Source organism: Tribolium castaneum, unplaced genomic scaffold (genome assembly GCF_031307605.1).
Source record: "Tribolium castaneum strain GA2 unplaced genomic scaffold, icTriCast1.1 ptg000130l, whole genome shotgun sequence".
Taxonomy (NCBI): Eukaryota; Metazoa; Arthropoda; class Insecta; order Coleoptera; family Tenebrionidae; genus Tribolium; species Tribolium castaneum.
In genome coordinates this window covers 19,209-41,826 of record NW_026986726.1, presented here as the reverse complement: position 1 = coordinate 41,826, position 22,618 = coordinate 19,209, and the positions used below count along the sequence as shown (strand labels likewise).

The 22,618-nt window shown below is 32.5% G+C and overlaps 2 long non-coding RNA genes across 2 annotated transcripts; both read left to right on the top strand.

The window, feature by feature from the left end:
- The first annotated feature begins 8,711 nt into the window (after nucleotides 1–8,711).
- Nucleotides 8,712–9,815, top strand: LOC135267891 (uncharacterized). Its single transcript, XR_010336271.1, has 3 exons — nucleotides 8,712–9,099; nucleotides 9,155–9,652; nucleotides 9,711–9,815. It is a non-coding gene; the product is annotated as an uncharacterized LOC135267891 (long non-coding RNA).
- A 1,443-nt stretch (nucleotides 9,816–11,258) lies between these two features.
- On the top strand, nucleotides 11,259–12,326 carry LOC135267890 (uncharacterized). The gene is made up of 2 exons (XR_010336270.1): nucleotides 11,259–11,803; nucleotides 12,180–12,326. It is a non-coding gene; the product is annotated as an uncharacterized LOC135267890 (long non-coding RNA).
- Nucleotides 12,327–22,618: the final 10,292 nt, after the last annotated feature.

Genomic DNA, 22,618 nt, shown 5'->3' with positions numbered 1-22,618 from the left:
TTTCAATCCAACTATTCTGATTATCTGGTAAACCAACTAAGCATTTCGCAAAAAATTTAGTTCCTTTACGTCGAATCACCTTCTCAACTAAATAAATGTCAGGATATTGAGTTTTTGATAATTCCCATATATAAAAAGCTCCTTTGATTGGTTGAGCTTCTTTATCTTCTAGTAGAAATATTACAGGATTGGTTAGATTAATCTTACTGATTTTAAAAATTTCCGTTGACCAATTGTGTGTATATCCTTTTTCAAATAACATCTTCTCTTTCTAATTCTTACGAAATCTCCGACTTTAAATTTTTTTCTGTTTTTATCAACAATCTTTAGATGATCATATGCTGTTATGTCTCCTTGATTCGAAGCGTTTATCTCTGCGGGTTTCCTTCCTGTTGTTCGATGTATTGTAGTATTATAATTTTTGGTTATCTCTTGCTATTTATTAATCCATTTATGTGTCGCAAATAACTTAAATAATATAAATAATAAAATATCGATAAATTTTTGATTTTAAAGTACGAATAACTCGTTCAGCAATTGCTGCTTTTTTAACGCTATATGTACTATAGTGATTAATATTATAACGTCTCATCAAATCCTGAAAATTGGTATTATAAAATTACTTTCCTTGATCTGACTGTAAATTCTTTGGTATTCGTTCTATTTCATTCTTTAGTATTGATTCCATAGCTCTGCTAACCTCATTAGCTGATTTCGATTTCAGTGGTCTGGTCCACAAAAATTTAGAAAAACAGTCGATTACGACTAAAATATATTTAAATCCTTTATTATGATAAGATAAATTTTGCAATTCTGCTAAATCTATTTGCCATAAATCATCCAATCCTTTAATTATAGTACGTCTTCGTTTAAAATTCTTGCGTGCAGGTTTAAATATCTCGTTTACCAATTTTTGCTTTACATCACTAAATTGCTTTTGTCGAACCATTGCTTATTTACGGTGCACTTTTCTACAATTTCCATGACAATCTGACATTTCACCTGGAGGACACTTGTAATTATTATGAGGCATGGGTTCTATCTTTGGACCTTCTTCTTCATTATTTTCATATGAATCTGTTACTTTCTTTTACTTTGATATAGGTACATTCTCAAGCTGACCTGTATCACCTGCTTTAGAACGTTTGGAAATGGTTTCTGGTTTTATCTTAATACTATCGATTCCTTCAAAGCGTTCTTCAAGTTTTTTTATTCGTCTGGTTATCTCATTTAAATTATTCATAAATTTTTTCCACTTGTTATCGATTTCAAAATTTATACTTAAATGTTTGTTATGCAATTCTGATTCAATCGTATGAGGAATTGTAGCAATTATATTATCAATTTTTCCATCAAGTATTTTGTACTTAGCATTCATGGTTATGTTTGACTAATTAAATTTATCCATCCATATAGCATCTGCTTTATGAACATTATTTTTCAAATCCGTTAAAGCAGCTATTACTCCTTCCATCCTTTGGTATATTGGTTTACTTACTAAATCAATATATACCTTATTCGCACAATCTTTCTCTTCTGTTGGATCATTAATGTTACAGATTCTAACATGTTTTGATGTTGATGTTTGATGTTTTAAATCAAGGTCACCATCAGCAGTGAAAACAAAAGGTGATGGTGTAGATTTAAAAAATGCACTTGATGCTGATAAGACTTTACGTCCTAATAGGTCAATGGGCATTTCAACACTGAGGATTAACCAGAAAAAACTTAAACCTAATATATTACACCACATTCCTTTAATTCTTCTTCTATTGATAAAATTTCATTCAGATGGGAATTGTTACCCGCTTTTTTCGCTGCATGTAATAATGCTAGACGTGACACTAATTCATTTATGTCATCCCAATAAACATATTCTACACGTTTATTAGTGAATAATCCTTCACCAGAAAACGGAGATTTAGGAAATGAAGTAAACATTGGTTGCACAATTTGAGTATATTTTACACCTCTATGACCTTTTAGTTGTTTTGTGGGATCATTATTTTTTCTATGTGTATTAGAAATTTCAAGTATTTTTTTGTATGCTGACCGATCCTCTTTTGTAATTTGAGTATATTTATCTTCAGGGTTTTTAAAAAATATTAGTCTGTATAAACCAGGAGTACCAGGAAATGATTCATTATCTAAAATTAAATCACCATTTTGACTGATTATTAATTCATGTTTACCCATAAATAGTTTATTTTCTTTTGAATTATACCTGGGACCAAATGTCTGATCACTGGTTTTCTCTAAAACTGCTTCTATTGCATTTCTCGCAACTGGAGGATATTGTTCTAAAAATTCATCTAAAATATGTCTGCTATTAATTAAATCATCCACAGGGTCAGATTTGGTTTCTTCATCTTTTTCTTCTTTTATTTCTGGTATTGACTCATATATTTCTTCTGGTTGCCGTAGTGATGTCCTAGGTTCATATGTTTCTTCAACTGGTAGTTCAAGTTCTTGTTTAATCTTTTCTTTTTTTGGTAGTTTAAGAAATTGTTTCCTTTGCTTTTGAATATGATGTTTTGGTCTTTTGTGTTGTTTTTGATGTTGTTGCTGTGGTGGTGGAGATTGCTTCTCCAATTTTATTGAAATTTCTTCTAAAGGATTTATAACAGGCTGAAAAAGTTTTTTAATTGATTCATCCGCTTCACTGCTGTTTAACTTTATGGCTTTATACTTCTTTCGAATTGAATCAGCTGCTTTTAATATATGTCTTTTAAAGTTTTGATCTGGTTTGGTACCCATCATTACCGCTTAATGTTAGAAACTAAACGAACAAATCAGAATTATTGTTTATATAACTTCTTATTCTATCGCTATTATAACAGGTCTCAAACTGATATTAACCGATCTCAACCGATCAGGAACTGCTTTTAAACAGACATTAACCGGTCTGAAACTGATATTAACCGGTCTCTTTCCGATACTAACCGCTCTGGAACCGGTATTAACCGATATCGCACCGATACTAACCGCTGTGAGACCGATATTAACCGGTCTCGAAACGATCTCAAATAGATATCAATCTACACTTGAATAAAATGATCAAACCCTTTTCTATATCGACCCATATTTAATTCATTATCTTTACAAATAACCAAAAAACCATATTGGTTCTTCCAATATTCCTGACATATTTCACAGAATTGTTCGAATTTCATATCAGCACCAACATGATCTTCATTTACATGTTTTAAATTCAACAGATCTTGTTTTAATATTACCAATAAATTTGCATTATCTCGAATTAAATTTTTCGGTATTTTTGTATATATTTGAGAGAGATAGAAACTATCAATATTTTTATGCCGACCCATGCAAAAGTAATCCCTTATCTTAGCTTGCTTACACATTATGACATCATCAAATATAAAAGTAGAGTTATTTTTTGCATCTTTTTGATCTAGCACGTCTTCATTATGTTCATATTGGTTATATTCCATTCCTTTAATTTTTTGTAGCACATCACTAAGCAGTTTATATTTCGGTTGATATAATGATTTACAATAAATATATATGTTTTCAAATTTCAATCCGTTGGGATCAAACAATAAAGACAATAATATGTTAGTTTTTCCTCCACCAAAAGGTCCACAAATTATACAACGTATTGATTCGGGTAAAAGTGTACCATGTCGATGAGACATTTTATGTTTATTATCAACATGATTATAATCATGATTTATGATAGGTAATTGTAATTTTTGCTTTGACACTTTCATTTCCATACTAAATTAAAAACATTTATAAGAAGGTTTGTATAGGGAAAAAGTTCAGTTAAATGTTGTCTTTCAAAGGAGAAGGACTATTAAATACTGCAATCAATAAATTACCTTTTGAATTACATTTACCAGGATATCAATATTGTGGACCTGTTACAAAACTTAAGAAACGGTTAGAACAAGGTGATCCTGGAATAAACAAGCTTGACAGCTTTTGTAAAACGCACGACATAGCTTACGCTAATTCCAACGATTTAAAAGATAGACATCAAGCGGCTATAAAAACAGGAGGATTTTTACCATTGTTACCATTAATTTTTGGAGGACTTAGTGCCTTAGGGGCCATGGGCGGAGGTGCTGATGCTATAGCTAAAGCTGTAAATGATGCTAAAGCAGCGAAACAGAAATTAGATGAGAATAAACGTCATAATAAAGTACTGGAAGATATCGCTATCGGGAAGGAGGGAAGATGAATTAATTCATATGAAACTTGATAAGACAGAATGTGCTATCATTAATTTGGACTCTAAAAAAGGATCCGGAACTCATTGGGTTTGTTATAGGAAAACAAATAAACAGGTTGATTATTTTGATAGTTATGGAAATCTAAAGCCTCCTCTAGAATTAGTACGATATTTAGAAAATTGTAATATTTACTTTAATCATGATCGTTATCATTTTTTATCATATAACTGCGGACATTTATGTTTGATGTTTTTACATAATATAAGATGAGACAATCATGTATTTTATTCAGTCATGTATAAGACATTCTCCCTAACAGGTGTTGACCTTGACCTTGTTGACCTTGAAGAAAATTCGAATTATTCTATAGCTTTAATTGGTTTTTATGCTAACAATAATATACCAAATATAGAAGAGGGTACAAATAATTTTTTTTATTTTGCTCCGAACACTACTGAAGAAGAAGTGATAACATTTCCGAAAGGTGCTTATGAAATAGCTGCTATAGAAGAATATGTACAAATAATTCTTAGTGGACGATCTGCAACTGATGGTCAAAAACAGAATACATTTTCATTGAAGGCTAACGAAAACACATTAAGGCGTGCGATATTTAGTATTTACGACATTAATTTCGCTCACGAAGATAGTATTGGTAAATTGTTAGGTTTTTCTAAAAGGAAACTTAAAGCAAGGCAATTACATGTAAGCTATAAATTGAATAATGTTGAGTTAGATAGTGTACGTGAAGTCGGAACAGTATCTACAATCAAAACTTTTCTATGTTATGGCAAAGATGAAGTAAGAGCATTAACTCTCGCTGGATGAAATGATCAAGAAAGTCAACAACTGAAGACATTTAATGAAACTGGTAATACTTTTTCATTTAAAATCCCTTTATCTTATCTGTTAAATTTACCATTTCATTATCATCGGATAGTGATCAAAAACTTCGATTAATACGAAGTCGTAACGATGCTAATTGTTTCATTTCTACCGGAATGAGAAAAGCGACACTTAAGATTAACAATATTGAATTAAAAGCAAAACATGTTTATCCAAATGATGAAATTAAATTAACTATATTAGAAAGGATCAACAAAGATCGTGTTATATCGTTACCGTTCAGAAAATGGGAAATTCATGAACTTCCATCAGTTCGACAAACTAATAACGACATCTGGAGAGTTAAAACATCTACTCAATTAGAAAAACCAAAATTTATTATCATTTGCTTTCAAACAAACCGAAAAAATAATCCAAAGTCTGATGTTACTCTATTTGATCATTGTGATGTACGTTTATGGTTGAATTCAAATGTTTATCCATATGAAACATGGAAACTACAATTTGTTAAAAATAAATATTTAGAAGCATATCAAGCTTACGTTGATTTGTATAAGAAATTTAATGGAAAAGATCTTGCTGAACCTATATTAAGTTATACAGATTATAAAAAAAAGACCAATATTTGTATTAGATTGTTCCAAGCAAAACGAAGCAATTCGAAGTTCCACCATTGATATAAGCTTAGAATTTGAAAGCGATAATAATTTCCCAGCCGATACAAGAGCTTATTGTATTATCATTCATGATAGAATAATGCAGTACTATCCGTTAACAGGAATAATTAGACAGCTGATATAAGGATGAAAAAAAGTGTTACTATAAGTGATAGTGTTCCGGAAGTACAAAATCTAATAGTTTGGTCATATGCTTATCAAGATGCTAAAAAAGGAAACTATTGGATACAATGTGCTGCAGACAGAGAAAGGTTTAGTTTAGAATTAATCAAATGAAAAATATTTTAAAGAATATCTTAAATTCTGCTCATCGTGAACAAATTTTTCAGTCTAGATTTAAGTGTTCAACATGAAGGTAATAGTGATTGATGTTCAAGGATTTTACATACCTGAATTCATCGTTAAAGAATTAACAATATTTGATGGACATCGAACTGGTCACTATTTGCTGAAATCACCGGTGCCGTTTCGTCAACTAAGTGCTGATGTAAAAAAACAAGTAAAATATTTAGAATTAAATCATCATCTATTACGTTACAAGTGGAATTATCGATTACAAAAATATTTATAAAATACTAGAAGAAAATATTATCGATGATGTTATCGATATTATTTATGTAAAAGGAAGCGTTAAAGAGGATTTTTTAAGACAATTTTTCGATTCAAAGGACTTTTACCCTAGGATCATCAATTTGGAGGAAGCAAACACTTGTCCAAAATTGCAACCACAACTTCCGTTATGTATGCATCATTACTTAAAAACTAAAATATATATCTGTAGTCTTAATAATGTACGGTTTATTTATAATTTTGTAATTCAGAATTTACCGAAATAAACGTTTAAAGTTTTAATCTCGTTTCCTTCTCCTACTTTATTAACCTGCCCTCTCCACTCTAGTTAAGGTTATAAAAAAGTATAAAGGGATCAACTTTTGGTGTGTGAAATAATTTTTATTTAAATATCAACCGTCAACACAACCATCATGTCTAGTAAGTAGAAACAATTTTTACATTATTTAATTTTAAATTTTTCCGAATCAATTGTTTGAAATTTAATTACAACACTTCATCATCAGTCTCAATAAATTAATGTAATCTATTTACTAAATTTCTATTTCTTTTGTTACAGAACTTCTCGCAGGTTACTATGGGGACTATAACCCAGAATTGGTTGTTAACCACGCTGGGTTAACCGAAGAGGAGGTGGACCACCTCCTCACCAAAATTCCCGCCGGCCCCTTTGAGTGGGTTTCCCGTATTGACATCTATCGGAGACCGGAACCGCCCCCATTCCTTGGAGGTTATTTTGATATTTTTAGCGTGGGGCGCTTGACCGCCGCGGTAGACGCCGATGAGGAGCGGGGCATAATTTACATTTGGGTGTTTTTTATGATGTTCATAGCGGTAGGTTTGGCTTAAAAACTGCAATTAAAAATTTATTTAGGTTTTTTGGTTTAAGTTTGTAGTTTGATTTATGTATAATAAAAAATAATATTCATTCTGATTATTTTTGTTATCATGTTTCCTGTCTAACGTTTTTTTCTTGTTTTTTTATACAAACAACATTTATACATCTTTTATAAAAAGTGGATTTGTTTAATTGAAATAGGTAAAAATTCATATCCAAAACCTTATTTAATTACTGGGCGGTTAACATTTTTACCAAAAGATTTTGAAGAATTTACAGCAATTTATCATAAACCCTCAACAGATGATATAGTAATTATTGTAAAAGCTGAAGTTTATATTTTTTTCATTATCTACTTTTAGACTTAAAACTAATTATCTGAAATCTATAAGCGAAGAATTTAAAATATCGAGTCCAATTTCGGCAGCGATAACAACTTACTCAGGTGGTATTTATCTTTTTCTCAGAGATAATACATATATCACATTATCTAGTTGCATCGCTGGATATAATGTTCCTGGTTGAACAAACAAATTGTATGAAGGTGTTCCTAATAAAATAACAGGGGCATTTAGATATTTAATCGAAAAACTGTACTTTTTTAATGAAAATAATTACTTTGAATATGATGAGTTTACTAACAGTGTCATACAAGCGGGACCTACAACTTTATCTATATTTAACATTAATTGTCCGCAAGAACCCATCTTAATTCTATTGAAAAATATGATAAGTAAGCTGATCTAAATTAATGAATCTAATAATTAAGGTATGGAATTTTTTTTATCACCCATGAAACCGCGTTTTTCCTAGTTTACTTTTTAACGGCCTCTTTATTAATCTATTTCATATCACCTAATAAAAACCGCTGGTTTTCCTCATTTCGGATTTCCTTTCAGATTTATTATAGAGCTCAACATAGAGCTATACAGCTCAATTTGTGGTAATTTCATATCCGTTTTATAATAATAACATTGAACTCAATTTTTTACTTTTTTATTTGAATGTGAAGCGTGAATTCTTGCAGTTCCATCTGATTCATGAGTATTAATCTGATAATGACTTCTCGTCCTTATCAACCTAGTTCTTTGTTTTCGTTATCATGTAATACGTTTATTTCTTGCTTAACTGTGTCCCCAAATTTTGTAACAAATTTATTTACGATTTTGCCAAACCCAATTGCTAATGAAATTTTAACAAATAATTTTTGTTTGCTTAGCCGGTGGCGTAAAATTCGAAGTGAAATAGATAATTTTTGTGACGAGGACGACATGATAACTTACTATAAAAAACTTGATAAATTTAGTAGGGCTGACTGTTACAATTTTACATGGGGAGGGTTTTATGATAGCGATTTTTTTATCCATTTACTTTGGAATAATAATTGGGAACAATATTATAATAGTACCCGTTTATGTTTAAAATTTAAATGTTATAAAGTTCAAAATTTTAATTCTATTTTTATCTGTAAAACTTGTTACAACAATTATATAGCTTACTATTATCATAACTCTGATGACTTAAATAAATTATCTTTTAAAAAGATTACTACACACAATGCAGTCCTGGTTGAAAATTTAACAGATTATACTCGTGAAGAAGATAATTGGTGTAGTTAGTGTATTCGTCAGTGTTTGTTTACAATAAGTTATTATACAACTTAATAAAACGTTCTTTCTAAACATATAATTTAAACATCTAATTTTAGCTTCAAACCTACAAAAGTAATGCCAAAAAGACACATCGTAAGTTTATCGAAAATATTGACTTCGGCACAAGTTCTTCATCCACAAATTCTTCCGATTCAGACTAATGAATTCTTCTCTAAAACCAACATAAATCATCTTTTTTGGTAAATTGTTTAATTTTTAAATTTGTTTACCACATTTGGTTGCTAAAACAATGTGTTTAATTTATTTAGGAAAATTTTTTATCAAACAAAAGTACGTTACAAAATTCCTACGATAAGGTAAACCACAAAAAATTGGTATTAAATCATATTTTATTTCATTTTTATTTTTTAGGAAAGCGTGTTATCTGTTAACCGCAAAAATTGATTATAAAAGTTCCGTTTTTAACACATTTCACCAGTTTTATTAAAACTATCTTTGTGAGAAGTTGTGTGTGCTCCGCTGTGTATTTTTGCATTTAAATTTCAAAGGATTCTGTAATGGCTGATCAACTATTAAATCTGAATAAAATTGCTGCCTGTGAATATACTGATACATATGTCAGTGCCAACGATTTGGAAGTGAACAAGAAATATAAAATCATCAATTTAACCAAGGCAAACACACAACATGGGGTTATGATGGTAGCATATCTGGACAACGTCGGTAAAGTTTTTTTACCTAAACGACTAACAGCAGTTATGATTGATACCACAATTACGACATTAATGGAAGGACTCGAATCTTATTTGATTTACAAGAGACGTAAGCAAGCTTATGGAAATCAGGAACATGATGCTCACATTTTTAATTTCGAACGTATTATTCTCGAAGATTAATGTAAAATTTTTGGTAAATGTCATATTCACCTCTATTTAAAAAACTAATTTATGGTTTTTTCTTTTATCAGATTAATTCTGCACTGCAACACCCCGGACGCAAGAACAAGCAAGAACTCACGCTTCATATTTTTAGATGTATTTTATGATAGTTTGTTGAATAGGTATTATAAGTTGGATTGGAATTAAATAAAAAATAAATCAATTAAATTATTGTTTATTATTTGGAGTGTATAGAATCCCCATTCTCATAAAACACATAACAAGGAAAAACTTAAGTAATAGCAGTGTAAACGCTTTTTATTATATTTTAAACAAATAATAAAATAAACTTGGTGCGCAACAGACAAGTTAGGCAAACAACATTACAAACAAGCATTTGACTTTTCAAACAAAACCACAAATTAAAATCTGTCACATAACCGCTAGCTACACCACGGTTAGATAACCAACATTACACCCAATATTAATTTTTAAATAAATTAAAATTTTGGCGCCATTTTTTTTAAACAAACATGGCCGCCTAATTTCAAATATTAATTTTGAAATAAATTAAATTTGGCGCCAATTTACCATTAAACAAAAATGACCGCCGCCGACTTTCAAACTTTTAAGATGGCGACGATAATTATTATTGTCATTATACTACATAAATATATTTGCATCATTACAAATGGCGTCAGTCGGCCGCAGGCAGGCCAGCGAGCTGCAATTATGCGCTTGCTCCTGCGTCTGACTCTTCGACCATATATCATATAGACTGGGCAAGGTGAGATTTGTTTTGAAGCCAACATGTGCAGGTGGGGCAAGGGGAAATAAGGCTTGGTACGCGAATTTGACTCTTAGGTACCCCTTCTCTGATTGGTCCATTCAAAATATTTCCAAGTATTTCGTTAATATTCGTTAAACTTCGTGCTTCACGATTGTGATTAAAGGGAAAAATTGTGAATTTTGGGCTTAAATTTACTTGTGAATGGGTAAAATCTGGTTCTTGCGTCGAAATATACAGGAGAAAGTAATTACAAGGGGTATTCATTGGTAATGTCATCCGTAAGTAAGAAAATACAGGTGTTAACCTAAATCTGGAAACACACCAGTGGCGTCGTAACGTATTGATTTTCCGCTTTGATACTGAATATTTTTGAATATTACAACTCTGACGACATGTCATAAGATAGAATTAGAAGTATTTTAACTAAGGCATTTTTTTTGAAACTCGAAAACTTAAATTATTTCTGAAACTTGTAATGTTTTTTCAATTGTTTGCTCCTTGACTACGAGCTGCCATTGAACAAGGAGTAAGCTTCCTCTTGCCCCTCACTCCTCGCACCCATACATGTTGGCTTCAAACAACCTGCCTACAAACTCGCTTTACGGCGAGTCTATATGATATATGGTCGAAGGTCTGACTCAATTTTTATACATGCGCAGTAGAGAGAGGTGGAGGTGGGGTGGTTCTAGAACCGGCTATTTCTATCTACCAGGGCTATGAAAGTAAAGCGACGTTATTGGTCGATTAAAAATAAAGCTCTCAGCCACCGCAAGGGAGCGCATTGGTAGAAATTAATAGGCAGCACACATTGCACTGTTGTGTTACTGTGTTACCAAGACAGGCTTTGGCTGTGGGCTTTGGTGTCAAAGTCTGTGATACCGACAGCACAAATGTCAAACAAAACTATCAAATGGTCGAACGCCATTTTTAACGGTTTTGTTTGTGGTTTTTTTACCTTGTTAGTCAACAAAATGCATACAGCAGTGCATTTACTTTGGTTTTAGTTTTTACAACTAATAAAGTACTCTATAAATTCGTGAGAGGTAAACCAATAGAAGTAAATTAACGTATAACAAAACTTGTCTCTGTAGAAAATTGAACGTGGCCATGGGACTTTAACACTGTTGTTTGTTCGGTACAAGGATGTACCAACAATAAAAGGCCCATATTTGGTTTCCCACATCCCATCAGTAGATACAAGCCGTCAAGAACCTTGGATAATGTAGTTTGGATTGCCAGTTGGCTATCCAAGGTGACGGAGGACAACAGCAGCAATTTGTTGCAAAATGGGTGATTAATTTTGCTAAGAGAACTGGAATTTCAACCTTTTGCTCAACGTGTGGACAGATTCAACATTTGAAAATAAATGTTCCATCAGATGCAACGACACAGGTAATCACTTATAATTTAGCGAGTAACAGTAGTATTGAGACCTTAGAGCCAATTTTTTGAGTATTTTTGAAAGAAATTCACGAAATTGCGTTTCTGAATGACCTAAAAAAACACTTTAAAACAATTGAAACTGATAGAATTACTTGATTATTGAAGTAATTTGGTGCATTTCTTATGGAATTTGGCAAAACAGTTGAAAGGTTGAAAAAGGCACTATCCTGACATCATAACTTAATTTTCGACTCAATTTTGTTTTCCTTAAGGCCTTAAAACTAATATTCTTTGCTCGTGTTTTATTTAAAACTTTGTAATTGCAGCAAATTTTCTCGGAAAATAATAGGAGAATTTAAGTAGATAATTTTTTTCTATTTTTCAGATCGTATTTCTTAACCGTACAACAGTAAGCCTCAGTCAGTTATAACAACATAACAATCCTCCAATAAGTCGAGGCTTTCACGTCGGTGTTTCAATTAAACTAAACAGCGTCGAATGACCGAAGACCGCTTTGCAAGAGCTAAAACCGGCAAGTTGCCATCAGATGTGAAAAATAATAACCTGTGTATAAATTTGCATTACAGAACAATAATTTTAAGATGAATGTACCTATGTCAAATAAAAACTGTTATTAATAAATTTTTACAATATTACAATTTTTTATTATAAAATTTTTTGTACTCTTTGCACATATTTGCAATGACAGTTTTTAGTAATTTGTTACTAAAAACTGTTGTTGCAAATATTTGCAAGTATTACGAAAAATTATAATATTTTATGACTAAGTAAAGGCTGGAGTCATTTAAATTTACCGCCATTACGCTCGCGACCACCTACTGATGGTGCTGCAGTCTCTCAACCGCCACCAACAAGGAAAGAGTCAATTCTATCTATCTCTTATTCTATGCTATCTACTGTTAAGAAAGTCAAACGCGTACTTTACGTTTTCAACAAAAAATTATTTCAAATTATAAAAAAAATTGACACACTTAGAGCAAAAATGTAATTTAAATTGAATATTACAGTTTAAGAGAATATTATTTCACAATTTAGTTAGATTAACTAGCACAATAGGCTTCACATGTAGCAGTAACTCCTTCATTCGTTTTTGTAAAAAAAATTGTTGATTCGTTAACACAATTACAAAAAAATTAACAACATACAAAAAAAGACAATTTAAAGACGTTAAGAAAGTCAACCGCGTACTTTACGTTTTCAACAAAAAAAATATTTCAAATTATAATTAAAGTAAGCAATATTGTGTGTTTGTGATAAAAAAAATTGACAAAGTTAGAACAAAAATGTAATTTTTTAGTAAGATTAATTAGCACAATAAGCATTACATGTAGCAGTAACACTGAAGGTGTTTTTGAAAAAACAAAAAATTAACAACATATAAAAAAAACTAAAAAAACAAAAAAATAGTTCAAATTATAATTAAAGTAAGCAATTTGGTGTCTGTGTGATAAAAACAACTGACCAACTTAGCGCAAAAATGTAATTTTAATAATATTACAGTTTAAAAAAATATTATTTCATTATTTAGTTACATTAATCAGCACAATAGGCTTTAGATGTAGCAAATAAAACACAAACTACACATCTAAAAAATGCTAATATAAAACAATAACAATGGCGCTAAATATACAAACATCAAATAGTTGTTACTTAATATTGTATTCAATCGTTACTTAACACTCTTAACATACATATTTTTAGAAATTCACATGAAGCTATTAGTTAGTAGGCCTACCAAGTAGAATGATGGTGCCTGTTGTAAAAAATATAATCCCATTACTTTGTTTAAAAAAATAAAACTGATCAAGCAAAATAATGCATTACAAAAACGCGTAAACAAAGAATTGATTCATATATTTTGCACTACACACTACTTATTGAACTTACAACAATTAATACGAAATGAGATAACATAAAACCATGTGTACAAGTGTATTGTAAGATGCATAACAGCACAAAGAACAATTGCAAAATTATTATACATTCATAAAGAACTGCATTAAAAACAAAAATTAAAAAAAAACACTTATGACGAAAAAACAAAAAATTACAATTACAACACACAAAAGAATGCTTACAACAAACTGATAAACAGTGACTATATTGATGTGTTTCGTTCTTAAACAACATTTTCATTGTTTACAAAAAAAGTACTGCAATCTCTACAGTTTAACATAAACAATAAAACAACGAAAAGGGTACGTTACAACGTTGAATAAAAAGCAAAATAAAACATTGCATATAAACAAAAGCAATACATACAATCACAAAAGTACATTAACAACAAACAACTTTTAAAAAGAATTCAAAAAATAATTACGATACTATTTAAAATAAAAAACACTATATGCAACATACTACATCCGTTTTAATGTTTACAGACGACAAGACAAAATGTCGCAAATGTCAAGATACCACGATATATCGGGTGATTCAAAAATATGTGGCACAATTTTAACCACGAATACCTCTCTACAATTAAGAATAGATAGGATAGTATTTACTAACCCACCACAAAAAATTGGAAAATTTCAATTTTTGAAAAATTGGGATGGAAAAATGGTTTTTTGAAAATATTTTTGTTACCGTTCATGCGATTATTATGAAATTTTGCATGCCAAGAGACACAAAGACGCTCTTTGATATGGTGTAAATGAAAATCTTGTAAAAGCTATACTTTCCGTTGACAAGGAAGGCCATCCAGTTTTTAGGTGATAACTCAATTTTTCGGCCTATAAACACGTATTTTTGATACCAAAAATCAAAAGCTCAATTATTTTTTAATAAAAAAGGAACACTTGCTTCATATCGCCAAAATGTACCGTTCTCGAGTTATTTGGAATTAAACTAAACTCTACACCGCAGTGCAGAACAAAAAAGTATAAATTTTGAGAATACCATTACCTTGGAAACTGTCGACTAAAAATGACACAGCTGTCATTGCTGTCACATTTGATGTCAATTTCATTTAATCTAAAGTAAAATTTGCTTATTTCTTGATGATAATAGTTGAAGACACGATTATGTGTTGGAAGAAATAATGCATGAGCTAGCGGTAGCTGTCCCGGCATCACAACTTGATCTGATGCCACACCACCACATCACCAGAAAACAATTTTCCCTCCAAATCGCTGTTTTTATCGATATTTCAATACTGGCATTATAAGACTATCTATAACCCAAATAAAGAATTAAAACGATCAAAGACCAAGAACACAACCTCAACTGTAACAAATCACAAAATAAAATCTTATCAAACATTTATAGTACCATTAATGCAATTTTTCTTTAATAGAAAGTTAATTTAATCCACAGGTTGTTTAAACCTGCAAAGAATAACGCCCGGTTTAATGTTTATTTACATTTTTAAAAATTACTTAAAGAACTTCAACAACAATAAGCACGAAAGCAACAAATGCCGCTAGCGCGCTAGCTGGCGCCTGTGCTATTTTTCGTAAGTGCGAAAAACAAAACATAAAGTCATAACGATAAAAAAATTCTTTTAGTATTTGGAAATGATGCCCTAATCACCCCATACTGGTAAGTCTAGTTAAAAAAAATGATCCAGGATATTATTGTTGTTTAATAAAAAAACATTGCCTTCATCATTCATATTTTCTTTGATATTCGCGCTTATGAAAAATAGCACTGGCGCCAATTAGCACGCTGGCGGCATTTGTTGCTTTTGTGCTCATTGTTGTGGAAGCTCTTGTAATTTTCAAAAATTTAAATAAACATTAAGCCGTGCATTATTCTTTTGTGGATCAAATTAACTTCCTATTAAAGAAAAATTGCAACAATGGCATTACAAATAGTTGATAAGATTTTATTTTGTGATTTGTTACAGTTGAGGTTGTGTTCTTGGTTTCTGATCGTTTTAATTCATCATTTATAATGTTTTATAATGCAAGTAGTAAAGTATTGATAAAACCAGCAATTTGGAGGGAAAATCGTTTTACGGTGTGAAAACCTTGTGGTGTAGTCTCAGATCAAGTTGTGATGCCGGGATGGCTAGCTCATGCATTATTTCTTCCAACACATAATCATGTCTTTTACTATTATCATTAAGAAATAATCAAAATTTACTTTGGATTAAATGAAATTGACATCAAATGTGACAGCATTGACAGCTGTGTCATTCGTAGTGAACTGTTTCCAAGGTAATGGTACGCTCAAAATTTATACTTTTCTATTCTGCAGTGCAGTGTAGAGTTTAGTTTAATCCCAAATAACTAGAGAACGGTACAGTTTGACGACATGAAGCAAGAGTACCTTTTTTATTAAAAAATAATTGGGCTTTTGATTTTTGACATCAAAAATAAGTGTTTATAGGTCGAAAAATTGAGTTATCACCTAAAAACTGGAAGGGCCCCCTTGTCACCGGAAATGTATAGCTTTTACAAGATTTCCATTTACACCATATCAAATAGCGTCTTTGTGTCTCTTGACATGCAAAATTTCATAATAATCGCATGAACGGTAACAAAAATATTTTTAAAAAACCATTTTTTCATACCAATTTCTAAAAAATTGTAATTTTCCAATTTTTTGAGGTGGGTCAATAAATACTATCTTATATATTTTCATTTTTAGAGGGGTATTCGTGGTTAAAATTATGCCACATATTTTTGAATCACCCGATACGTGCGAAACGTATGCGAAAACAAGAGGAGCATCAGCAGAACAGTGGTACAAAATTACAAATAGCTAATGAAGAGCATGACGATTCAAGATTAATTGTTTGTGTGCAACGCGACGAACACAGGAGAATTGGCTCGCAAGTACCAATTGCAAATTCAAACAAACAGCGTAACAAACGAATTATCCGTGAATATCATACGAGATCCAATTGTTGAAACAAGAATTCATGAAACGATGAAGACGAAGAAGATAATGACAACAAAGCTGAAGTCGAAGAAGAAATAATAAGACCGGTTAGAGTAGTAGTGCCTCCACGAAGACGACATGCAGAAGTGCCAATTGGAAGAACGTATGGATTGGATTTACGAACGCAGAACATTGAAGCGGTAGAAGCTCAATACATGGGACAAATGACATCGATATGCGACCACTGCAATGCTCTCTTTTTTGAAAACGAAAGACTGCCAATAACAACACGGGGTCGTTTTTTTTTGTTGCAACTTTGGCAAAGTCAGACCACCAGATTTAGTGCAATGTCCTCGAGAACTTAAAAGACTTCTAACAGAAAACACTCAAGCCGCTAACAATTATCGGGAACACATTCGCTCTGGAAATAGCCTTTTTGCAATGGCATCCTTTAAAGCGACGATACCGGAAGACAGAAACCAAAATCAAGGTGCATGGTGTTTTAACGTTTGCGGCCAAATTTACCACTACATTGAACCATTACCTTCGCAAACCAATACGCAACCAAAAAATAACAATTCCTATTTTTTGGATGCACAAGATGCGATAGAAAGACGTACCACATTTCTTAGAGAACGCTTAGAAGCAGACACAATTGCATTATTAGAACATATACTTAGACGAGACAACCCATGGATCCAGTCATATAGTACAATGAAAGAAGTATTAGAAGAGAGGCGCCTCCTAGCAGCAAACGAAGACGAAAATGAAGTGAGAAAGGTTATCGTTGCGTTTAAAGATAGAATAAACGACAATCTGCGCAATCATAATCTTCCAACAAGTCGGAGCGATATTGCAGCGGTATTCGTGGGAAAGGAACCACCTTTTCGAGTAGATTTAATTCTTTACCCAAAAGATCAACCAAATCGACAACACGAATTAAAAAACTTAAATCGCCTTGCTGATCCCAGTGGTATATCCACTGCTATTCCCATACGGTGAAATGGGATACGACTTCAATATTCCTCACACGTACAAAGGGAACAGAAGAAGAGTAGACGTCGCAACTGGAACGGAACACCTCCAAAACTAGACGAACAACATCCAAATGATGAAGACATAGAAGGGCAAGGTGATAACGAAAACCAAGTGAGAAGAAACAAAAGAAGCAAAGTCACGATAAGAGAATATTACAGATATCGTTTGCAAGTCCGTGATCATTTTTCGATTCTTTATAACAGTGGAAAGCTGTTTCAACATATTGTTGATGCGTGGGTTAGAACCGAATCCGACTATTTGTGGTGGGTTAAACAAAATCAAAGACAATTACGAGTAGCCGAATACACTGCAATAAGACGGTATCTTGAAAATAGACCAGCCAGGAAACATGCAAGGATTGGAAAAATAACCATTTTGCCAGCGGCAACAATTAATAGCCCACGAGAAAAACGAAGATGCTATTTAGATGCAATGACAATAGTTGCAAGGCATGGCAAACCCGACCTATTTATAACCATGACTTGCAACCCCAAGTGGCCGGAAATTCAAGAAAACCTACGATATAAACTGAAATATGATCACAGGCCAGATCTCGTTTGCAGAGTGTTTCACACAAAACTGCTAAATCTTATCGACCAAATTGCAAATGGTCAGATTTTTGGGGTTATATTGAATTATATGTACAGCGTCGAGTTCCAAAAACTAGGATTACGTTAAGACCAGAAGATAAGCTGAATACAGAAGAGTTAGTGGACGCTGCTGTGCCAGCTGTAATACCAGACGAAGATACAGAACCGAGCATGTATATGTTAGTAAAAAAACATTACATACATAGACCCTGTGGCACTAATAGTCATCCTGACACATTATGTATGCAGAATGGCGAATGTACCAAGCATTACCCAAAACAATTTTCTGACAGAACATTGTTGTTAGGAGATAATCTTTTACGAAAACCAGATTATAAAAGGCCTAACAATGGAAGAACCATAGTCTATGACGGTACAGCCAATGACAATAGGCGAATTGTACGTTACAATAAAAACCTTTCAGGGTATTACGACAGCCATATAAACGTTGAATGTTGCGGGTCGATATATACCATAAGTATTTACATAAGTATGTAGAAAAAAGTGCGGATTATATTACAGTACAGGCGCAACACCAGCAACCAAATGAAGATGGCGTTATAAACTGGGACGAGGTTAAACAATATCAAGATTATCGATATGTGAGTTCTACAAAGTCCGCATGGCGATTGCTACAATTTCCACTAAGTGACAGATCACATTCTGTAATTGTTTTGCCTGTTCATTTACCACATCAGCAAGAAATTATGTTTGAAGAGGGTGAAGATATTCAAAGGATAGAAGAACTGTCCGCAAAACCTTCCAAATTAATGGCGTGGTTTAAATTTAACCATGATAATCCAGAAGATGGAATATATAAATATACAGACATTCCGGAATATTACACATGGCATGGAAAAACGTCAACCTGGGCGAAAAGAAGACAAAAAAGCAAAACTATTGGTACTATAGCAGAAGTGGGCGTTCACCAAGAAGGTGAACGGTATTATCTAAGGCCACTTCTAAGTGGTTCACCAGGGGCAACGTCGTTTGACGAATTGAAAACAGTTAATGGTCAAAGAATGGACTCGTTTGAAGGGGCATGTAGAGAACTAAGACTACTTGATGACTGTAATACATACGATGCAGCCATGAATGAAATTGCTTTAACCAAACCTCCGTTTTATGTCAGAGTTGTTTGCAATGACAATTTTTAGTATGATTAGTGAAAGTGGCGACATGACTTTTATGCCCAACATGTATCTAAAGTACAGAAATTATATGCTACAAGATTTTCAACGACATCATACAGATAGTGAGGACAAAAGGCCCTCTACCACATTCAGAAATTTTTACAACGCACCAATTTGCCAAATATTCCATCTATGCAAGATTTTGGGTTACCAGGAGTAACGCTACAAGACGACGACCTGCTTAGAGGAGTAGCATTAACATTTTATGATTTAATGCAAACTGTTCCACTACACAGAACTGGAGCCAATGAGAATTACGATCAATGAAGCCGTTGCTCGTCTAAATCATGATCAACTTGTGGCATACAATGCAATTATTGCTGCACTACAAGATAATTTGCGAACAGGACGAGCGGAAAGGAATGTATTTTACGTGGACGGACCAGGTGGTACTGGGAAAACGTATCTATATTATGTCATCCAACGAGTAGTATAGCGATGGCTTGAACGAGGATGGCTGCCACATTACTGAAAGAAGGTAAAACTGTCCACAAATCGTTTCGGTTGCCATTACTGCTAACGGAGACTACGGTAGGAGGATTTGCGAAGGAACAACAAACTCAAACTTTGTGAAAAATACTGCATTAATAATTTGAGAAGAAGCATCAATGGCCCTCCAGAAAGCTGTGGTGGCAATAGACCGATACCTTAGACGTTTAATGAATATCGACAGAGAGTTTGGTGGTAAAATTGTTGTTTTTGAAGGAAATTTCAGACAATTATTGCCCGTTGTGCCAAGAGCACATGCAGGAGAAATACTAAATGAATGTGTACACGCAGTGCCCTTTTGGGATAACGTCGTAAAATTAAAACTAACACAAAATATGAGCTATGTGAATGCAGCACTAGAAGATAAATGTCGACAGAACATTTCCCGATTTCTTACTAAGGATAGGAGAAGGCAAAGTAACATAAGCCACCATACCGGAAGTGCATTATAGTGTGCCGGACGACTTAATAGAGATTCCCAATCAGTATTTAGTCAATAGTTTAGATGAGTTATTAAGACACGTTTTTGAAGACATAGATGTAACTGAAATCGACGACAACCGAATTGCTTATCGTGCTATCTTATATCAAAAAAAGTATCAGATATTAACGCCAAGATATTAGACAGTTGTACTAAACAACTTAAAACGTATTACATTCAGGATATTTACGACGCAAATCCGGAAGACAATTTTTTAGTACCCGATGACTTTCTGAATGCTGTAGAAACTGTGTGTTTGCCGCCGTTTGAATTATATCTAAAGAGAGGTGCTGTCGTAATGTTGTTACGTAATATAAACCTAGAAGTGGGTTTGTGTAATAGGACAAGATTGAGAATTATAGAAATGGGTGAATATGTTTTAACAGCCAAAGTTATTTCCTGAAAAGAAACAGGAAATGTCATTACCCTACCAAAAGTTAAAACTAAAGCTAGCGAAGGAACTGGCTTACCTCGGCCTATGATTAGAAAACAATTTCCTGTGAAACTTGCATTCGCCATAACTATAAATAAATCACAAGGACAAACGTTTGACAAAGTAAGCATATACCTGGATGGGCCATGTTTTGTGCATGGCCAATTGTATGTAGCTATAAGTCGAGGGGTTAGGAGAAAATTTTAAAATGTATATAACAAACGGACCTCAACAAGGAAAATATAACTATCGCAATGAAAGGACGTTTACCAGAAATGTCGTATTTCGGAATGTTGTAGTAAATAATACACGGCCACTCACTATGCAACATAACCCAGGTGAACCACTGCAACCTATTATTCCACAAATCTACGACGAATGGAATGATGATTTCGACTGGAATACACTTCCAGAATTTGAAGACAATTTTCTCGGCAATCCTCTTCCAATTATAACAAGTATTCAACCGTTCTATACCGACTCACAATTAAGGCGGCGAGTATCCACCATGGAGAAGCCTAGTATGTCTGGACTTAATATTAAACAAACGACAACACACTTACAAATCTCAAGTGACGATGACGAAGATTCTTTATAAAACCTTTAATATTTACTAAATTGAAAAACATATGTTAAAACAATTTAATAAATGATACGTTTTTAATTGTGACAAGTGTTTTTAATATAATCCATATCATACATAACAACTTACACCGTGTTAAGCCTGATATAATCAATTTGGCTCAAATTCTATTACGTTAGCTCCAAAAGATCAGTTTGGTTTTAAAAACTAAACAACCAGAAAATCGACAAAAATTGGCGGCGGTACTTTCAGGGCGCGTATTTTTATTATACCCGCTAGGCGAGACCTTGAGCTGTAGAAAAAATGTTTCATGCGCGCCTAAGGCGCGTATATACTTTATATATTTTGACCTGGAAAATTTAAAAATCAACACCAAAACCTTCTTCACCCCCTACAACCCCCTTAAAAATAGCAAAAAACAAAAAATTTTAACAATCACTAAATTCAAAATTTTCTCAACGATAAAATTATTTTCGAAATATTGATTAAATTTTTAAAGTTTTTTTAACCAAATCGATAGACATGCGCCTAAGAAAAAAAACAATTTTTACAAATGCGGAATGACCACCCCTTCTACTCGAAGAACAACCCTAAAATTGACAAAAAAAAAAACGAAAATCTACAAATAAAGACTAATGGATACGGTTTTTTGCATATAGGTAGCTCCTAAAATATAAATAAAAAATATTTTAACAAAATTCACCCTTTTGTATATGGGGGTGAGTTAAGGGTAAAAACGTAGAAGATAAAAAAAAACAAAATTTAACCAAATTTAAAAATGTTGTGTATTTTAGTGCGTATATAAGGCCCCTATATTATTTTTTATATTTCAACCTTAGGGGGTGTGTTACTAAACGAAAATCTACAAATAAACCCTAATCAATACGGTTTTTTGAATATAGGTAGCCCCTAAAATATTAATAAAAAATATTTTAACAAAAACCACCCCTTTGTATTTGGGTGTGAGTTAAGGGTAAAAACGTAAGAAATAAAAAAAAACAAATATTAACCAAATTTAAATTTGTTTTTGAGTGCGTAGATAAAGCCCCTATGTTATTTTTTTATATTTCACCCTTAGGGGGTGAGTTATTAGCTTTTGTAAAAAACATTTTTTGATTGCTATTATTGTCTTCCAATCAATAGCTAAGTGGTGATACACAATGAGATGA